We start from the raw sequence: 22,368 nt of genomic DNA, 5'->3' as shown, positions 1-22,368 counted from the left end.
TTTGATTCTGCCCCTGGTGCTGTTCCAAGTACCTGCGGAACGACCTTCACGAGTACAAAGTAGAAGATTGTGAGGCCTGAGAGTCATTTCGATCCAAAGAGACCCTACGAGATAGTCAGGCACGATGCAAAGAAAAGCAGAGATGTGACATCGAACACACGCTCGGTATCATCGCTCAGCAAGATATCGAACCAGAAGAGGGAGATCTCGAAGCTTCAGCTGCCAAAGTGGAAGGGGCCTTTTCGGTTCAAGATTCAGACTCCAATTCGCATGATCTTCTGCCGGGTCAAGGTGCCGGGTCAAATCCCTCACCAGCCCACACCAAAACTTTTGGTTCCTACAAAACAAAAGGTTTCCGTGCGGCCACAGCCATCTGGTCATGGTAGGCACCGAGAACCAGCTTCAGCTGCCCCGGCCTCCGCTTCAGCAACAAAAACACATATGTAGCCTGCAGGCATAGGGCAGTGTTGAGTTACGCTATGTTGCGATGTCCACATGCTAGATGGTGGTTTCTTGCAGAATCTCTGTTGCCGCTCTCTTTTAGGAAGCAGAGCACATTTAGTGATACAGAAGCAAGTCTCCCCCTCTGCTTTCCAACCCCCATGCAGCATTCGTCAGGACCACACACTCACGCATACCACCCCCTCCCTCACCCACGGCACCATTTACACCTCCATAGCTTGGTAATTGGTTTAGCTTTGTGCACACCCATTGGGAACCGGGCTGTTCTTCATGGCTACCTACCTCATTGTGTGCATCATTATTGGGTAAGCATGGACTTGTCATGGATTGCAATCTCTCAGGAGTGCCATGGGAGAGAAAAATAAACAAAGTGGCGTGAGCGTTGGCCCTGGGGCACTGGCTGGCGCATTACTTATGTTATGTTATGTTATAACAATTTATATAGCGCACTAATACCCATAGGTGTCTAGGCGCTTATGGTTCATATACTGTGTTAGAGAAACTAATTTGCAAAAAGCCATGTCTTGAGGTGTTTCTTAAATTCGAACAGGGATGAAATCTTCCTGACAGAGAGCAGAAGAGAGTTCCATATCCTGATAGTGCTATGTCTGAAACTCCTCCCCCAGTTCATCCTTTTGACTCTGGAGGTGGGCATCAGAAAAGCATTGACTGAGTGTAGCGGTCTACTCGGAGAGTACCAGCTAAAGGCATACCCAAAAAATTGTGGACCTTCTCTGTAAAGTGCCTTATGTGCAATATAAAGTGCCTTGAATTTTACACGCTGGCCGACTGGCAGCCAATGCAACTTCTGTATCCCAACCCTAATGGACTAGTGTTTGGGAACATCCAGCACTAATCTTGCGGCAGCATTCTGTACCGTTTGTAGTCTTCTGAGTAGATTAGACTGTAAGTGGATGTATAGGCCATTACAGTAGTACAACTTTGATAGAACCAGAGAAGTTAGAACTGATTTTTCTGATATTTTTAGGGATGAACAGAAGAATTTTACGCAAGGTGTTAATAGTAAAAAATGCGGAAGACACCACCTTTGAAATATGAGACTTAAAATTAAGCTTCTCATCTATTATGACCCCAACATTTTTACGCTGCCTTTAAGAGATAGACCTATTTGTTGTGCTAGTTATTCGACCTTTCACCTGCCTCTACTTATGCAATGATGCCATCATACTATGTATTAATTGTGATACATGAAGCAGATATTGCTGTGATGCCCTGTAATGCCTACTTTCTTGTACTGAAAATGTTAAAATAAAGGTTTAAAAAAAAAAAACTTTAGCTACTGGTGTAGGAGGGGGGCCCAATGTGTTAGGCCACCAAACTGGCGACCTTAGAGGAAAAAGCTTTCCAAATAGCACCACCTCAGTTTTACTAGAATTAAGCTTTACGCAGTGCCTACTCATCCAGTTGCTCAAAGAGACTTTACAGTCATGAAGTTTGATGAAATAGTTAGCATCCTTGTCTATAGTAGAAATGACCAACTGGGTGTCATTGGCGTACGAGGTGGGAATTAGATCAAAACTTCTGATCAAAGGTGCTAATTCAGACACATAAATATTAAAAAGCGTAGGGATTAGCGAGGAGCCCTGCTGCACCCCACAAGGCAGGATAAAAGGTGCAGATTTAAAATCGCCTAGTTGGACTGTCTGAGTTCTATCTGATAAAAACGACATTAAAAGCAATAGGGCCTTTCCTCCTAGACCTATGGTCTTTAATCGTTCTATCAGCAAGGTGTGGTCCACAGTATCAAATGCCGTGGACAGGTCGAGGAGGATAAGAGCCGCCAACCCTCCACCATCTATCGCAGTGCGGAATACCTCTGTGTTCTTTATCAGGGCTGTCTCAGTGCTGTGACATGCCCTAAATCCAAACTGGCTATGGTCTAGAATGTGGTTATCTGAAATATAAGTGGAAAGTTCCGCATTTACAATTTTTTCCACAATTTTCGCAGGAAGCGGGAGCCTCACAATAGGTCGGTAATTGGCTGGGTCCATTATATCCAGATTGTTTTTTTTTTTAATAACGGCAAAATTCAGGCCTGTTTCCACATTGTTGGGAATAGTCCTTGTGCAGTCATCTGATTGAATATGCTAGATAGCTCTGGACTAATAAGATGGCCACTATTGTGGAGGATACTCGGAGGGCAAGGATCATCAGGAGAGCCAGATTTGATCCTTGAGAGAAGGGTGGCTATTTGCACTGAGGATGGAGGAGTAAAGTTTAGGAGCGGTGTTAAGATCCTAGGGGCATATTACCAACGATTAGCGATATTTATCGCTAACGAGGCTTAGCAACGAATTTTTTAACGCTAAGCATCACCGGAAATTATCGCAGAGATAACTTGCTATTAGCAAGGTTTATCTCACAAGTGATAAAAACTGCCAAATGAGAGATTATCACTGGAAAACCAACGATAATCTCTCGAAGTTTGGCGTTAGCTTGATGATAGGGGCTCACAAACTTAGCCATGATATCCACCTTCCATAGGATATCATGGCTAAGTCAGGAAAATACCTGGTGTAAAAAAAAAAGCGCTAACCGCAGTTAGCGCTGCTTTTTTATCACTAACAGGGTTAGCGAAATCCTTGATAATAGGAGAAATGTCGCTTAACAACATTTCTATTATTTTTCTCTGGAACGCCCCCTTTGCATCTCATTAGAGATGCAAGGGGAAGAGTAGAGACAAAGGGTGCTAACATGCGAATTTGCGTGTTAGCACCCTGTTGCTGATAGGGAGATAATTTTATCTCCGCTTTCTTGGCTTTTAAAGCCAAAAAAGCGGAGATAAATCCCTTGATAATATGCCCCCTAGTTTCCTGTTCTGTAACATTGGTGTTTGATTTATACATGGCCAACTGATCATAAATGTGATCAACCTTTGATTTAAAAGCCTGGTCCCATGTGTAACAGAAGTCTTGAATACAATTGGCAGCATCGTCCTTTTTAACAGTTGTCAGATTGTTTATGATCTTAAACAGTTCCTTGCAGGAATTGCCCGCCTTCTCTATTTTCAGCGTATAATAGTGGCTCTTCTCAGCAATTATTTTTTTCTTATAATCTGCTAACATTGATAATGATCTTTCTCAGCTGCTCCATAGTGTTTTTGCCAGATTCTTTCTTGCTTCTTACAGGCTTGTTTTTCTAATCTAAGAGCTTCGGAAAACCATGGCGCAAAAGGAGTCTTTCTGTTTTTATTTGTCACCGTGACGGGTGCTAGGTTGGCAAATTTGGATTCCAGCCAATAAGTATAACTTCTGGCTGAGACCTCTACTTCCAACTCCGTATCTGGTTGACTTTTTACTAACTGGCTTTCCAGCAAACCTAAGTCGATATTATGCCAAGCTCTCCCACTGAACTTAGTACTAGACATATTAGTTACATTGGGTCTAGGCAAGTCATAACGAAATATAACAGCATGTTGATCAGAACATGTGAGAGAGAGAATGGAAATGATGGAGTTGACAGGGTTATTAGTAAACAAGCCATCCAAGATATGTCCTGCTTGATGCATAGGGCCTTGGACCAGCTGTCGAAGTCCTAATTCCGATGCAATATTGAGAGGCTCCTCAGTATCTTTATTGGCTAATGTTTCCAGAAGGAAATTCATATCACTTAACATACTGAAACCTCTCGATTGAATACCCATTTCTAGTAGAGGAAATAAGTTGTTCCGAAAACTACTTCTAGAACCTGGCAGATGATAAGTTAATACTCCTTTAACAGTCTCTTGTTCAGATGGAGTAATTTTAAAAAGAAGGGCCTCGCAATCCACAGAAGGTATTATTGAACTATGGGATTCAAGTTCATTCCTGTGAATTAATGCGATGCCTCCACCTTTTTTCATGGGCCTGTCGTGCCTAAATACTAGACGTTTCTTCGCCCCAAGTTTCCGTGACAAACAAGGCTTCCAGCTTGTTATCAATAATAAAAATTGCAATCTCATATTTATGCTTAATCAATGACCTAGCATTTATGAGCGCTAACTGAAGTTCTGTTTTACATATACCGACATTGACCGAGTTTCTATCAGATTTCTGCTTCACCTGAGCGCTCCTATGAATATTACTAATCACATTCTGGGCATTGAAAATATTCAGTTCTTAGCAGATCTTCACAGGTGAATTGATGGCATAACATACCCCTAGACTGACCAATCGCAAAAAGGCTCTCCCTTGAGTAGTTTATTCTGGGTTTAATTTTGATGTTTGGGCAGGAATTCTAGCCCTAGGTCCGGCCCAGGCGCGGACAGGAACATACGGGCTTGCCTTAGGTAAGCCCGCTGCGCGCGTATGCTGCACGTGTCAGCTGCGCGTGTGTTCCAGCTTGAACCTAAATAGGTGCCCCTGTAGCCTAGTGCGCTAACCCGGCAAAAGTAACACCCCAGAAGTGTAGCACATTAAGGTCTTCCCTCTGCAGCAATTGGCAAGCCATGGCGGACCGGGGAAGACCAAGATGGTGTGCAAGAATGCAGAGGCAGAGGTGAGGGCTGTCACATAGTGCAGAGTGCATAGTAAAATTAAGTTAAAACACAGTTTAAAACAGTCCTAATAAAAATTCAGGCAGGCAAGCAAATAAACAACTAAAATGCGGACAATAAGTTTCCCAGCAGTAGACTGCCACTGGGTATGCAGTCATAATATCAATTTTCTTTTTATCAATCTACACTAATATCAAGTTTTAAATATCGTAGGGACAGCATATCAAAGTCAAGAATATCGTTGACCAGAATATTGACCTTAAGGTAAGTAATATTGTTTTTTTGATATCGAGCTAATAGCGAAGTAATTAATATCGTTAGCAAAAATATTGTTGTTAATAATATTGATATTTATATTATTGGTATGCATTTGGCATGTATTTTATATGTATGTGTTTACCATTTTTTTAATGTTTTTTAGTTATTTTTGAATATATGTATTAAATGTTTCGGAATTAGTCATTTTTTTTAATTAAATTTTGCGTTTTAGTATCAGAGCGGGTTGTGGGTTTATAGGGGAATGGGGTGGGAAGTAATGTAATTATAATTATGTAATTAATATGTTTTATTTAATTTGTAATTATTATTAATTTATTGTCAATCAATTATTAATTGGTAATACATTTTTATCAGTGATTCATTTCTAATGATATTAAATATAATTAATGTATTATTATTTAGCATTTTTTGTTATTGTTAATTAATTTATAGTTAATTCATTATTAATTGGTAGGTAATTTTATTAATTGATTAATTGATAATTAAATTAATGTGTTATTTTTATGTGTAGCTGGTTGGGAGTTTATAGGGGAATAGGATGGGATTTTTTCTATTTTATAATTAAGTACATTTTAGTTTTTATTATTTGGCATTGATGATTAATTTATTGTTAATTAATTATTAATTGGTAAGTAATTTGTATTAATTGATTAATTTATAATTAAATTAATTATGTTATTTTATTGTGGGTTGTGGGTTTATAGGGGAATAGGGTGGGACGTAATTTGTTATAATTAAGTACATTTACATTTTTAATAATTGGTATTGATTATTAATGCATTGTTATTGAATTATTAATTGGTGATTAATTTTTATGAATTTATTAATTGATCATTTAAATAATAATTTTTAATTTGTTTGTGTAGTGGGTTGTGTGTTTATAGTGAAATAGGGTGGGAAGTAATTTAATGTTACTTAAGTAAATATTTTTTAAATGTTATTGATATTTAATATTAATATTTTTGTTAATTAATCATGAATATGTTTTTTTTAATTTAATTAATAAGTATGTTTATTTAACCCCTATAATATCCTACATATTCCACACTGTTACACTCACTGGAGTTGGAATAGTAATTTTAACCCTAACGCTATCCAACACTGTCCCTACTGTTGCACTCTCTAGAGTGGGAATAGTAATTTCCACCCCTACGCTATCCAACATTTTCCCTACGGTTGCACTCACTGGAGCGGGAATAGTAATTTTAACCCCTAAGCTATCCAACACTTTTCCTACTGTTGCAATCACTTGAGTGGGAATAGTAATTTTAACCCCTACGCTATCCAACACTTTCCCTACTGTTGCACTTACTGGAGTGGTAATAGTAATTTTTACCCCAAAGCTATCCAACACTGTCCCTACTGTTGCACTCTCTAGAGTGGGAATAGTAATTTCCACCCCTACGCTATCCAACATTTTCCCTACGGTTGCACTCACTGGAGTGGGAATAGTAATTTTAACCCCTCCGCTATCAACACTTTCCCTACTATTGCACTCACTGGAGTGGGAATAGTAATTTTTTACCCCTACACTATCCAACACTTTCCCTACTGTTGCACTCACTCGAGTGGGAATAGTAATTTTTACCTCTACACTATCCATCACTTTCTCTACTGTTGCACTCACTGGAGTGGGAATAGTATTTTTTACCCCTACGCTATCCAACACTTTCTCTGCTCTTGCACTCACTGGAGTTGGAATAGTAATTTTTACCCCTACGCTATCCAACATTTTCCCTACTGTTGCACTGTTTGGAGTTGGAATAGTATTTTTATTCCCTCCGCTGTCTAATAATTTTTGTAATATTTAAGTTAATGTAGTATTTTATTAATTTTAAAAACATTGAAAATAATTGTCATTTTTTAATTGGTTATATATCATTATTGAATTTATTTTTTAGATTATTGTTTTATGTGTAGAGATGTATTTGTAATTTATAAGATATTTTTTAACAATTTGCAAGATAATGAAATAATTATAAAAAATATTATCAGGTAAGTATATATATTATATGTCATTTGTATTTGTTTAGTTAATTTTTCCATATATATATATATCAGTTATCATTTTTAAACATTGAAAAATATTTTTAACTGTTTATTTTAAATATATGTATTATTTACTTTATTTTACATTATTTTTGTAACTTTAAAAAAAGGCGAAATTTTCAACAACGATATTTTTGATATCAATAATATTTTTTCAATATTTTTGTACTTAGCATAATGTAGATAGGATGTCGATATTTTTGATTTCGATATTTTTGCATCAATATTTCTGTAGGTCGATTTTCTGTCTGTCGATATTCTGTCACACATTCCTGCAACTGTGAGCTGCATTTGAATGCAAGCCGCTTTCTCTCTCTATTTCCCTGTAAATAGCAGGTTTGTCTGTATGCTGGCCTCACTTTCTTTCCCTCCCTTGCCCCAGACCTCTTTCCCAGCTGGAGTTCCATGCTGGATGTATTTGTTCTGTCCCATTTCCCTTCTTCCTGGGATTGCCAAATTCGCGGAAAAATATGTCAACCGCACTCTCTCAAACATTGTGGAATCCCTTAGTTTTTCTACACCCTTCTCAGACAGGATTCCGCCCACGTCAAAGTACTGAAACTGTTCTGTTAGCGGTGGTAAAGGAAATCAGAAAGATCCTGGACTCAGGAGGGTCAGCTGCCATCATCCTCCTTGTCCTGAGCGCTGCATTCAATATGGTGAACCATCGCATCCTGATTCAACGTCTCAGAAACATAGGAATAGCTGCCACTGCACTGCAATGGCTGCGCTCCTTTCTGGAGGGACGTTTCTTCCCGATTTTTTATGCAGATATGCGTTATAAACCTCTGCCTTTGCTATGTGGTGTCCCTCAGGGCTCATCGTTTAGCCCAACTCTATTTAATATATATATATGGCCCCTCTGGCGGCAATCGTGGCCCCTTTCGGAATCCATATGGTGACCTACGCCGACGACACCCAATTGGTTGTAGCGCTCAACCAAGGCTACGCAACAGACTAATGCCCTTCAAGCATGCCTAACGGAAGTCTCTAAGTGTATGGGGGCGTCCCACCTGAAGCTCAACGGTGAAAAGACCGTGATCATGATCCTGGGCAAACCTTCTAATGTGACACTAGGGACCATGTGGCCAGCATGCATGGGCTCATCCTCGGTCCCCCAAATCGAAATAAAAAGTCTGGGCATCTGGTTAGACCAGAACCTGACATTCAAGGTGCAAGCAAGGAATACGGTTGCCTGTTTTCGCTTGCTTACAATGGCCAGAAAAGTGCTTCCTCTCTTTCCTCCCCCAGCTAAGAAAGTCCTAGTCCAAACGCTGATACTCTCAAGGATAGACTATAGAAATGCACTTTACTTGGGGGCCGCGATTGCAGTAATCACTAAACTGCAAACAGTCCAGAACGGTGCGGCTAGACTACTGTTGGGAATACCGAACCGCGTCTCCACCAAACCTGCCCTTCGCTACCTTCACTGGTTGCCAGTGAAAGAGTTAGCTTTAAAGCCCTCTGTGTCGTCCACAAGTCCCTGCAGGGGAACGGGCCACCTTTAATCTCAACCATGATCCGCCCCTACAAAGCGAGTAGGAAACTCCGCTCAGACGAACTCCACCTAGTTGAAGTCCCTAGAATTAAGAGGTCCAGAAGCAGCGGTCGTCTCTTTTCCCTCAATGCAGTCAAACTCTGGAATGCACTGCCTCTTTACCTCCGCAGGGAACCCAGCCACCTTGTTTTCCGAAAACAGCTGAAAACACTTTTATTTCCCTACAAAACCTCCGTCTTTGACTACTAGTCATGCTCAGCGCTGGGAGGCCTCCGGGAAGCCATGCGCTATACAAGTGTCCCTTTCATTTCTTTTCAGCTTTGGAATAGCAGTGGCTAATCCTGTCCAGGCAGCCAGGAGGCCTCTCCCTGCTGCCCTTCCACAACCCCATTCTCCACTGCTCCATCTAAGACCGGTCTCCTGCCAGAACCCACCCAGCATGTTTGCAAACATCCTGCTACATAATGCATGTCACCAAGTACCCACTGCTGCACATGGTTATGTGTAAATGTTAATCTGTATGTGTTGCTCCTGGGTGGCTGTTTGTCGTAAAACCTTGTGTAAGTTTAAGCCTGTGTTTGTGTTGGCCTCTTTTTTGCCAACAGTTGGACTGAGTGTTGCTCGTATCGTATGCACTCTTATTCTGTGCTGTTGTGTACATGCATTAGTCAAAATCCAAACCAATTTCCTTAGTCACTGCTAATTTCTCGCAGGTAAACAGCCAGAGAGGGCCTGCAATTCTGTATAATTTACTGCCATCCTTGGCCGACTCATACTTTATATCCTTGTCAAGCCATGCAGGGGAAATTCATCTGTCCTGTCTGTTGGCGGTCCATTTAGTCAAGTCGTCCCCGGTTATCTTCTAAACCTGAAACAATGATGCAATGCTGTGTTCAGTTCCACCCAGGGCATTCTACAGTGATACTTCCATTTCTTTTTTGTTTTTTTAGGAAAAGAGAACAGTTTTCAATGGTGTCAAACACTTTTTCAAACCTGAGAAATTTAGAGAAATGATCTTAAGGCTTTATAACTTATTGCAGTCACTCCTTTTCCTACTGCCACTCACTTTCTTCCAAATTCCTCTTTTCTCTGCCTCCTACCATGTGTCTCTATCCCATGCAGCAAGACGGTCACTGCCCTCGGCGCTATCTTTGGTAATGCCCTACCCTTCCTATTACTCGTCCTTCCATCATGCCTGTGCATCGCTGCAAAAGTTAACAACCGAGCTGTGAATTGAGTGCTTTCAGTTGAAATTGTGTTTATATAGCGCTTGCTATCCCTGAATAGGTGTTGATGGGACAGTTATGTAAAAAAATTGCATTATGTACAGTCTGGGAAATACTAAATCAAACTGCATATTCCATTGTGTAGTAATTGTATAGCTCTTTAATCCCGGATGGCACAACACCCAGGCTAATATGCTGCATCTCTAAACTCTTATAAGGTCCCAAAGGCAAGACCCATTGGCTATGCCAATGCTTGTTTCTTTAGCCCACCTTGTGAAGAAAAAAAGAAACGGAAATTGAGATAAAGAACGTAAGCAAAGTAAAAGAGATGCAACATTTTGAAAGAGACAAGTGTGTAGAAAAAACGTGAGAAAAGAATTGATAAGAAAAAAGATCAAAAGAATGAAAAATACAGAAAAGGTAAAGAAAGAGGTAGAAGAAATAAAGTAATCAAAACACGAGGCTGTGAAGTGATGTAGGTTCAAGAAAATACACAACATTAAAGATATGAAAGTACCTAATACAACAATTAATAGAAAAAAGGAACAAACAATAAAAAAGATCAAACAAAGAAAAAGATAGAGGAAGTTTAATATAGAAGAAAGAACAGCTAAGAGAAAGTTAAAATGGAGAGTATATGAGAGCATTAGCAGGAGTGAATAAAAGGAGTGAATAAAATCACCCTGTAATTAATAATGGTAATTGTGTAATTAATTTTAGGTGTGTGTTGTGGTGTTTATAGGTGTAAAGGGTGGGAAGTAATTTATTTTCAATTTATGAATAAATAATTGATTGTTAGTGAATTTTAATTAATTAATTTGTAATTAATTTTGGTATTTGTGTACTTAATTTTAGGTGTGTGTTGTTGTTTTTATAGGTGGAAAGGGTGGGAAGTAATTTGTGTTTAATTAATATTTAGGGGACTATTAGGAGGACGGGCAGACTCCAATCTGCCCGCCATCCTAGCGGTGCTGGGACAGGCCACCAGTGGTGCGGTGGTCCTGCACTGCCAATTAGGATGCGACCGCCACCATGGCTGTCACATCCTGTATATTTAACATTGTGGCGGGGGGGTTGTATTCAGCACCCGCCACAATGTTATAAAGGGCATGCTGTGCATTTGCATGCACAAGGTGACAGGCACCTCGTGGTGCCTGCCACCATGTGCATGCAAATGTCTAGGGGTACCACAGGTATCCCCCAAGTGCAGCCAACCACCCCCCCAACCTCCTGGGGGCCTGCAATATACCCCCAAAGGCATTCTCCGCATGCCTTTCCGTGGCGGATTCTCCGCCATGGAAAGGCATTGGACCGCCATCATCGTAATATGAATGGTGGTGCCTGGACGGCAACGCCAGCATAATGCATGTCTTTTCCGCACAGTAGGAAATCAGGCAGATTGCCTACCTGCGGCAAACTGGCGGATGGTCTTTCCGTCCACCTGGGTCCCCACCACCATCGTAATATGGCGGGGTATATGTTGGGCGGGCGGACGGAAATGATGGGCGGATCGCCACCGTCCGTCCACCCGCTATGCTAATAGACCCCTTAGTTGTTCATTAATGTGAATTATTTGATATTTATTTTGGGTAATTGTTTATTTTTGTGTGTGTTGTTTTTACTTTTAAAGGGGTAAAGGGTGGGTATTAAATACATTTTAATGTAATTATTAGTTGGTAATAGTAATAGTTTTTATTTTTAAAATACGTTTTAATTGTGTTTTATAATTTTATAGTTTAATTTAGGTGTGTTTTGTGGATATTATAATGTTGAAGTGTGTGCAGTCAATTAATGTTTATTAGTTTTGTTTATTTATATTATTTTTTAACTGATTATTAATTATGTAAATAAATGTACTTAAAAATGTTAAAGTGTTTTGTTATTGGTGTGGCGATATAGGGTAGGAAATAAAATAAATACATTTATGTTTTAATACATTTTTTTGGGGAGACGCTTCGGGGGGAACTGGGAACACTTCACCAGGAGGCTCTGGGGATATCTGCAGTGGGAGCAGGCATCGGGACTGGGTGTCCCAGCAGCGAACGGAGCCGCGAGCAGGAGCGGCAGCCCCTCCCCCCCTCCCCACCGGGACTTCAACTTCATCTGCATCTCGCGCCTCCCGCTTCGCGGGAGACGCTTCGTGGGGAACTGTGAACACTCACCAGGAGGCTCTGGGGATACCTGCAGTGGGAGCAGGCATCGGGACTCGGTGTCCCAGCAGCGAACTGAGCCGCGAGCAGGAGCGGCAGCCCCTCCCCCCTCCCCACCGGGACTTCATCTGCATCTCGCGCCTCCCGCTTCGCGGGAGACGCTTCGTGGGGAACTGTGAACACTCACCAGGAGGCTCTGGGGATACCTGCAGTGGGAGCAGGCATCGGGACTCGGTGTCCCAGCAGCAAACGGAGCCGCGAGCAGGAGCGGCGGCCCCTCCCCCCTCCCCACCGGGACTTCATCTGCATCTCGCGCCTCCCGCTTCGCGGGAGACGCTTCGTGGGGAACTGTGAACACTCACCAGGAGGCTCTGGGGATACCTGCAGTGGGAGCAGGCATCGGGACTCGGTGTCCCAGCAGCTAACGGAGCCGCGAGCAGGAGCGGCAGCCCCTCCCCCCTCACCACCAGGGTTATTTAGCCACAGCCAGTGTCCCGCAACGCGGGACGCGCGCTGGTCGGCGCCGGGCTAAGCCCGGGCAAAGGGCGGGCCATCTGCGGCCATCAGAGGCCAGAAGAGGTTGGGTCGGGCAACCTCTCTTGGTTCTGTGGATCAAAGGATACGACCCAATGTATACGCCCCTAGAGACTACCTACGAACTCTTTTGGTTTCCTTAAAGGGACAAAATACTGGTAACTAAGATACTCACCTGACTTTTTCACTGTGTATTGCTCAATAGTCCGTAGCACCATGTCTTCTAAAGGGGGCGTAAAACAAATTTTGTCTCAGAACGGTTCAATCAAGGGGACTTTGGACCACTATCTAACCAGGGTATCATCGGCAATAGAGTAGAACACAGTCTTGCCACAGAAATTTCACCCAGTATACGATCCCCCACGATGCCAACAGATTTAGCCAACTCCTCCTTAATGAGGGAACTAAATGAAATCTGTAACACCAGGTACATCTCAATAGAACAGGAAAAGGAGCAACCTGGTGCTCCGGCAAGCCCCATGGTGAATAGAAGCCCCCAGTTTAGAGTATCACCTCAACTAAATAATAGTCCTCTGGAACCCCACCTCCCAATAACAGACAAAGGTAACAATCAACCGATAGTACCGGAAGATATAGGGAGGCCAGCGAAACAACAGAAAATAAACCCAAGTCCCCCACGGGTCATTGCCACTACTCCAGAAATATCTACGGCATGTCCAACATTGGAGACTTCTGTATCTATTTTACCATACGAACTATTGGCCCAGCTTGAAGAACTGGTTAAAACCTTAATATCCCAGCTGATAGTAAGGATGGATAGAATAGGGGAAAAGGTCACGATGATAGAAGAATCCATCAAGGCAAACTTGCCTACAAATAGAATGTCTGGGCACAAGCAAACTCAGAACTTAGCTGCCTCCAATATGCCTAGCAAAATGGCCCAATACCGACCAGTCGCTACTAGTTTATTAGCTTCAAAAGCCAAGGAAGTACTCAAAGAATCACCAAAAGTACCGAGTTCTGCTCCTAGAGCAGGACTGATTAACGTAGCCACGTCTTCTGAGGGGTCTTTTGCCAATCTGGGTAATATGCAAAGAAAAACTAATTGTATAAACCTACCTCCAGAGGCAGCTCCTTTTGTGTGTGTCCTTTTGGGAGTGCCCGAGCTTACAATCGGGAAAGTTGAGGGCTACCAGGACCTTAAAAACAAGGTATCATTTTGGCTCACCAAAAATAGACCCCTTCCATCACATATTGATGGTAGTATCCTAAATGTCAGAAGGGTGGCGTGGGTAGGATCCAGTCCCAAGGACTCAGCTGGAGACCTGGTAATTGTAAATTTCAGGGATAACCAGGTCGTCCCATTTCTTCGTAGGTGGCAGCCACAAACAGGAGATGGGTCAATAGCAACAAGGGAACTGTGCGATTTTTATCCCAGAATCGCTTATCCGCCACCCCCAAGATGGAGTGTAGAGAAAAACTACTGAAGGGTGGGAGAGGTCCCGTACCGAGTAGCTACAGGATACCTACCTTCAACCGTTATGACTTACTCTATGGTTTACCCATGCTGAACCGATAGGATAAGGATATCGTCCTAATTTCCGTCCATAAAGCACAGTCACTCTTTCCCGTATGAAGTACTCCATGGCGATGCCAAATCAAATGAATTCGAATTCTAACTGATGTTGCCAAGTATTCTTTTTTTTAGATCAATTATAGCTTTACATGCCTTTTACATTATTATTGTTTTTAAATTGTTAAATCTCTTTTGTTGGATTGATTTTTTATTGTTTGTTCACAAGGAAACCTGATTTGGATAGGGAATTATGTGTAAAACTATATTGTAAATGAAATTTTATGCTGTATGCTTTTATGCTTATTAACTTTAACCGAATAAAGTACTTTGAATTGAATTGATACATTTTTTTGTTTGTAAGTATTTTCTAGTTTAAAATAATTATTTTTTGTAAATGTCTTTATTATTATATTTTATATCATATTTGTAGGTTTTTGTTATATGTAATTAATAATACAATATGAGTTTATTTTTATGTTTTATATATATATATATTTTTTTTAATTTAGTTTATTGTTTACTTTTATTTTTAATTTTTAATGTAATTTTTTTTCCAAGTATTTCAGTATGAATAGTATTTCTCCGGTATCCAAAACTTTCCCTACTGTTGCATTCACTAGAGTGGGAATAGTAATTTTTACCCCTCCGCTATCCAGCACTTTCCCTACTGTTGCACTCACTGGAGTTGGAATAGTAGTTTTTACCCCTCCACTATCCAACACTTTCCCTATTGTTGCGCTCTCTGGTATGGGAATAGCAATTTTCATCCCTCCGCTATCCAACACTTTCCCTACTTTTGCACTCACTGGAGTTGGAATAGTACATTTCAATATTTTGCTATCCAACACTGTTCCTAATGTTGCACTGATTGTACTGGGCAACTTAAGTTTAATTATTTTTTGATAGTTTAATGTTTTAATTTAGTATAGATTTTTAAAAAATATTTTAAAGTATTAATATATTTTATATACATTTTTTATTTTTATATAATTTTAAAGTTTTAAAAGATAATAGTTTATTAATTATTTTAAAGTATATATGTATAAATTATTATGTTTCTGTGTGTGTTTTTTAAATTAAGTGTATTTGTAATATTTTGTAAAGTGTATATTAAATGTAATTAATTTTGTTAAAATTAATATTGAATATATGTAATATATAGTATTTGATTTTATATATATATATATATATATATATATATATATATATATATATATATATATATATATATATATATATATATATATATATATATATATATATATATTACCTACTGGCGGTCGCTAGTAGGTATATATAGTTAGGGTTTTTTCTCTATGGGATTTTTGAAAATTCTATGTCTAATAACTTTGGCGTTTGTGGACGGAATTGGCTGAAATTTTCAGGAAAATGGAACATTTTGTTTCTGAGCAGACGCTAAAAATTTGGAGGGGGTTCGTCAAGGGGGGGGCCGAGAAAAAAGGGGGGTCCCAAAACGCGTTTTTCCCATGTTAATTTCCATAGGGCGGTTGGCCTCACTTTTAGCCCGAACGGCTGAATGGATTTGCATGAAACTTGGCAAAATTGTAGGGACTGTTAGCCCGATGTGCCTTTGCTAGGTCTCAATATATGTGCTCCAGTGGATTTTGATAAATTAACGTTCAAAAAAATATATATATCTGTAACAGCGCTCCGGGTAGCGCTCCGGTTCGCGTACTTGACGCGTAACGGAACTTCGCGAAGCGAAGCTGATTGGCTCTCCGGTGTCTGTCAACATTCTAAACAGTCCGGAGCGGCCGCCATCTTGTCTCTCGGTAGGATCGAGAGACAAGAGGAGGCCAAAACAAAGGGGGAAATGACCATAAGGGGGCATAGTAGATCCTCCCTCACCCTCTAGGTTTGATGTGGAGGCTTTAAAAGGGCCCCGCGGGGCAAAAAAAAAAAAGAAGAATTGTTTTTTTTGCATGGGGAGCGCCCGGTACGCTTTTGTGCAATGGGCGGTGGTAATCTGAATGATGAGGGGGGGGGGGCAGCGTTCAAAGCACATCAGCATGCATAAACACGAAAATGTTTTTATCTACCACGTACTTGACTTATCTCTAGCTTTATTAATACAATAATCAATAATGAAAAATCGACATCAATAGGGTTGTCCGTATTCCCAGTCAGTACCCTTCCCCGCCCGCCATGTGCACAAAGACCGCATACATCCCCCATAACGTCAAGGCTAAAGTAACTAGAACGTCATAAGGAGTTGCAAGTCGCTCCCATACTGGCGCCATTTTGGTCGAGGCCAGGCAGGTCCAGAGTATAGTTCAATGTCTCCAATAAGTAGCGGCAGGACCAGAATCCCTTTCGGCAGTTCTGGCTTCGTCATTACGAGCACTAGAAAACAAGACATTCTGGGCAATACCACCCTTGACGCAGCCCTTTATGCTACAAGATGGTGTCTTCCATTCAGAAAATATTGTTGGCAGCATTTTGAAAGGAAAGATAAACGGCCGTTCTCCTAGTGAGTCTCACATTGTTACATTTATGAAGAATGTTGAAGAGTAGTATGTTAAAAATCTGAAGCCATCGTTCTACAAACTCTCAACCAGCCTTGGATGGAAAAATCCTGAAGAATGTACAAACTGAAAACCAGTTTTTGTCTGCATAGCATCAGCAGCAACACTTGAGTCAGCTTTGTGTGAAGCCGCCATCTTGATCCAATCAATACCGTCCCCCTGCACACATTCAGGGACCAGGCCGCATTGCGAGGGCACCGCAAGACGTGTCTTCAGGTCAAACGGATTGTGGGACACGGTCCAGAATGAAGAGTCACCAAAAGGCAAAAAGTTCCGCCGGACCCCGGGAGCCGGCCGCCTATGTCGGGGCGATCTCAGGCCACACCAGGGCAACAAGACTTGGGGAGGGGGCAGGAGCCAAGCGCCCCCTCCCAGTCCGCGCCACCACACCGCCCCTCGGGGGCCTCCGTCAAGCGGTTCAGGGAGGCACCGCAGGCAGCGGTTCTTCAGATCAGTGGCTCTCACCGGCAAGGCTCCCCTCCGTCAGCAGTGATCGTTGGCGCTGTGGTTACGGCCGGAGGCCCCGCCTAGTCAACGCCCCGGCCTCTCCATGTCGTAGGCCGCAAGAGTGGGCGCAACTCAGCTGGATGGCGGGTGAGACGCTGTAGCCGCAAGAGTAGGCGAAACCCAACCGGCCGAGTGAGGCACTGTGCCGCAAGAGCGGGCGGAACTCAGCTGGCCGAGCGAGGCACTGTGCCGCAAGAGCGGGCGGAACTCAGCTGGCCGAGCGAGGCACTGTGCCGCAAGAGTGGGCGGAACTCAGCTGGCCGAGCGAGGCACTGTGCCGCAAGAGCGGGCGGAACTCAGGTGGCCGAGCGAGGCACTGTAGGTCTTCCTCTCACAAAGATGAAAGTCAGAGTGAGGAAACAAGGAGGGGTTTTCATCATTTGGGACAAAAAAATAGTTCTAAACCAATGAAAAGTGTCATTTTTAGGTCACATGACCTAGCCTTACATCATTAGGAAACCAAAAGTGAAATGAAGCAATGAAAATTTTTATTAACAAGTCACATGACCTGTTATGCTTACGTTACGCGCTCCAAGCCGCGCCCCGGATCGCTTCTGGGAAGCTGCGCTTCGCGCCTCGCTTCGCGCATCGGGTGCGCTAACGCGGCGCGTCATATGATGCATTACGCGACAACGCGATACTACAGTGTTTCTGGATGTTTCAGACTGAAGCTGGCGTCAGCATGAGAGCACCCCGTGGCTACGTCGTGACCGTTCCGCGAGCAATCATGGCAGTCGCTCCCCACCGGAAGTCTGAGGGAGTCGGGGGCCCCGGTGACTCTTGTAGAATCTTCAAGGCTGAGGGGACGCTTTTGGGAATGGGGCCCATGCCCTAGCAGTCAAGCGTCCGAGTTCCAGGGTTGCCCAGAGCCATCCTTGCAGGCCAGGCCCAAGTCTGTGGAGCCGACCGCCATTTCGTGAGCTCCGTGGCAGCCGCCTGTCGCTGTACCGCAAAAGTGGGTGCAATTCAGCCGGATGGTGGGTGAGACGCTGTAATAGCAAGAGCAGGCCCAACTCAGCTGGCCGAGAGAGGCACTGTGCCGCAAGAGTGGGCGTAACTCAGCTGCCAAGTGAAGCGCTGGGGTGCAGCTGAGAAACCTCCACCTGGGGAGGTGGGGGAGGCTCGTTCGCGCCGCCTCTCCCTTCCAGTGCACCCCACGCCGTCTCCTGGCGCAGGTATATGTGATGGTCGGACCAGGGCACCGCAGGACGTGTCTTCAGGTCAAACGGATTGTGGGACAAGGTCCAGAATGGAAGAGTCACCAAAAGGCAAAAAGTTCCGCCGGACCCGGGAGCCGGCCGCCTATGTCGGGGGAGATCTCAAGCCACACCAGGGCAACAAGACTTGGGGAGGGGGCAGGAGCCAAGCGCCCCCTCCGAGTCCACGCCACCACACCGCCCCTCGGGGGCCTCCGTCAAGCGGCTCAGGGAGGCACCGCAGGCAGCGGTTCTTCAGATCAGTGGTCTCACCGGCAAGGCTCCCCTCCGTCAGCAGCGATCGTTGGCGCTGTGGTTGCGGCCGGAGGCCCCGCCTAGTCAACGCCCCGGCCTCTCCATCTCGTAGGCCGCAGAGTAGTCGGGGAGAAATCCCGGGAACGGCGGCATGCATTTGGATCGATGTTGCAGCAGGCTGCCATGTAAATAGTTATTTAATAAAACGTTTTACCCTGTTACTTCGCTGGTGTGTTGTATGTATTTATAATATTTGCATAGGGTTTGTCGTTATTTTGGGCGGGTTGGGCGGCGGAGCCGAGCTGTCTTGCAGCCATCATGGCGTCGAGCTCGGTTCCTCTCACTAGTTTCATATTTCTCATGAGGGGTTGTTCCTAATGTTTCTATTTTAGCGAGGTCAAAAAGAGATCCCATTAGTGGCCTACTGATTTTGCTTGATTCCTTTTGTTTTTTCTAACGATTTTTCACTATCTGCAAAGACTAAACAGAGTATTGCGACTCTGTGCTTGTTTGTAAATAGAGAATGAACCAAAGAGAAGCAATTCCAAAACAGTAAATGCTTGGATAACAATCAATCAAATGGAGAGGGAAGCAGGCACGACAGATTACAACGGGGGCAAAGGCCTGCGTTACCTACCCTTCACTATCTGCAAAGAGAGAATACTCCTAAAAGAAAAGAGGGGGGGGGGCAGCGTTCAAAGCACATCAGCGTGCATAAACACGAAAATGTTTTTACCTACCACGTACTTGACATTTTAAAGCTTTTGATATTTGCTAATAAAAAACCATTGAAATTCACTGAAAAAACCATAGGTTATAGACCATATATAGTTAGGAATTAGCATTTACAAAACCTTGAAAATTCACTGAAAAAACCATGGGTTATAGACCATATATAGTTAGGAATTAGCATTTACAAAACCTTATTTTACTCACACAAAACCATTGAAATTCCATATATAGTTAGTTGCACTAACTATATATCGCGCACCCGCAATCCACTGCTGATGATGTCACATATTACATCATTCATGACATGGTCAGTGACATCACTGATGGCATCACTGATGACATCTCAAATGACATCACTGATGACATCTCAAATGACATCACTGATGACATCTCAAATGACATCACTGATAACATCTCAAATGACATCACTGATGACATCACTGATGACATCTCAAATGACATCACTGATGACATCTCATTTGACATCAATGGTCACATCACTGATATCATTCATGTGACAATACAATGCATCTCCTCACACTTTAATATAACCTCTGTTACACCCAGTGTTAAATACAGAATATAATTTTTTAAACCTTTGACACACCAATACTAGTTACTACATACGCACTCACTGATTCCTACGTCTACACACATTCACTCATTCACCCATACAATCATTCATACATACAATCACTCATCTTTACAACACTATCATATGCACTCATACACCTATACAGACACTCACACTCTGCCACTCATCCATGGAGTTACTCACACACCTAGTCAGTCCTGTAAAGAATCAATCACACTTCCATTTTCTAATCTATACAGTTAAACATAGAGTACCTTACATTTTCAAACATATACTAACACATACTTACTCTCTTATACAATCATTGATACAAGAACACATTGATCTGCACAGAGTCACACATCTCCCAGCCAGCCACACACACACTCAGTCTCCCATACATATACTTGGACAATCAATCAATAACCCATATAGTTACTCATATAGCTACTGATCAACACATGCAGCAGTTTACAGAACAACAGACATAATGATGCACAAATTAAGACAGTTTAGTCACTAACCCATGCATTCAGTGAGACACATTTAATCACTCACTCATACAGTCAGTCACGCACCTACTAAATCCTTCATCCAGACACTTCTACATCTACTCATTCTTCAATATGTAAAACGTATTTAAACTTTACAGAAACACACAGTCACTGGATGATGTCATCAGTGATGTCATCAGTGATGTCATTTGAGATGTCATCAGTGATGTCATCAGTGATGTCATTTGAGATGTCATCAGTGATGTCATCAGTGATGTCACTGACCATGTCATGAATGATGTAATATGTGACATCATCAGCAGTGGATTGCGGGTGCGCGATATATAGTTAGTGCAACTAACTATATATGGAATTTCAATGGTTTTGTGTGAGTAAAATAAGGTTTTGTAAATGCTAATTCCTAACTATATATGGTCTATAACCCATGGTTTTTTCAGTGAATTTTCAAGGTTTTGTAAATGCTAATTCCTAACTATATATGGTCTATAACCTATGGTTTTTTCAGTGAATTAAAAAATATATATATATATATATATTTATATATCAACAGGAACTCCGCAATACCACCTCCAATCCCACAGGACCGGCGAAGCAGGAGACAGACCACAACTTCTTTTCCAGGTAAGTTTATTTTTTCAGTTTTTTCATGAACCAACCAACCACGACGCGTTTCGGGCTCAATATTTATATATATGTGCCAACTCGTAATACACTCGTCTTCCACGGGCATGGACCAACTTTGTATCCCAGCATTATTTTATTCACTCTTCACAATCCCATAGCTGTCAAGTTCATCACCACCCCCTTTTCTGAATCGTTTTTGGCCACTATAGGTGTGGCAGGGTATACTCAGACATGAGTCCCTTTCTCACTGCTCCATCAGGATTCAAGCAAGCCGGGCCGAAGAGGCTGAAATGCCAGAAACCGGTCCCCGGTAGCTTGTCTCCTTTCTGGTGAAGAATTGGCTTGGTAGTATGGTCTGCCCTGTTCCCATGATGCACTGGGCCAGGGACAGACTAATTTGCATATAGCCAGGTTCTGAGCTGGGATGGGGCAGTGAGATAAATAACGGTGATGGATCAAGCCCTGATCTTTGGACTGGGTAAGAGTGGTCTGCTTAATTCAGACACTCTGTTCATCACCACCCCCTTTTCTGAATCGTTTTTGGCCACTATAGGTGTGGCAGGGTATACTCAGACATGAGTCCCTTTCTCACTGCTCCATCAGGATTCAAGCAAGCCGGGCCGAAGAGGCTGAAATGCCAGAAACCGGTCCCCGGTAGCTTGTCTCCTTTCTGGTGAAGAATTGGCTTGGTAGTTTGGTCTGCCCTGTTCCCATGATGCACTGGGCCAGGGACAGACTAATTTGCATATAGCCAGGTTCTGAGCTGGGATGGGGCAGTGAGATAAATAACGGTGATGGATCAAGCCCTGATCTTTGGACTGGGTAAGAGTGGTCTGCTTAATTCAGACACTCTGTTCATCACCACCCCCTTTTCTGAATCGTTTTTGGCCACTATAGGTGTGGCAGGGTATACTCAGACATGAGTCCCTTTCTCACTGCTCCATCAGGATTCAAGCAAGCCGGGCCGAAGAGGCTGAAATGCCAGAAACCGGTCCCCGGTAGCTTGTCTCCTTTCTGGTGAAGAATTGGCTTGGTAGTTTGGTCTGCCCTGTTCCCATGATGCACTGGGCCAGGGACAGACTAATTTGCATATAGCCAGGTTCTGAGCTGGGATGGGGCAGTGAGATAAATAACGGTGATGGATCAAGCCCTGATCTTTGGACTGGGTAAGAGTGGTCTGCTTAATTCA

The 22,368-nt window shown here is 42.7% G+C and overlaps 1 protein-coding gene across 4 annotated transcripts in view; it reads left to right on the top strand.

Moving 5' to 3' along the window:
- LOC144752132 (intercellular adhesion molecule 5-like) overlaps window positions 1-22,368 on the top strand; it is a 293,713-nt gene that overhangs the window by 180,673 nt on the left and 90,672 nt on the right. The gene's annotated exons all lie outside the window — the stretch shown is intronic.

Source organism: Lissotriton helveticus, chromosome 1_1 (genome assembly GCF_964261635.1).
Source record: "Lissotriton helveticus chromosome 1_1, aLisHel1.1, whole genome shotgun sequence".
NCBI lineage: Eukaryota > Metazoa > Chordata > Amphibia > Caudata > Salamandridae > Lissotriton > Lissotriton helveticus.
Note: the sequence above shows the minus strand (reverse complement) of the source record. Positions and strands in the feature narration are given on the sequence as shown.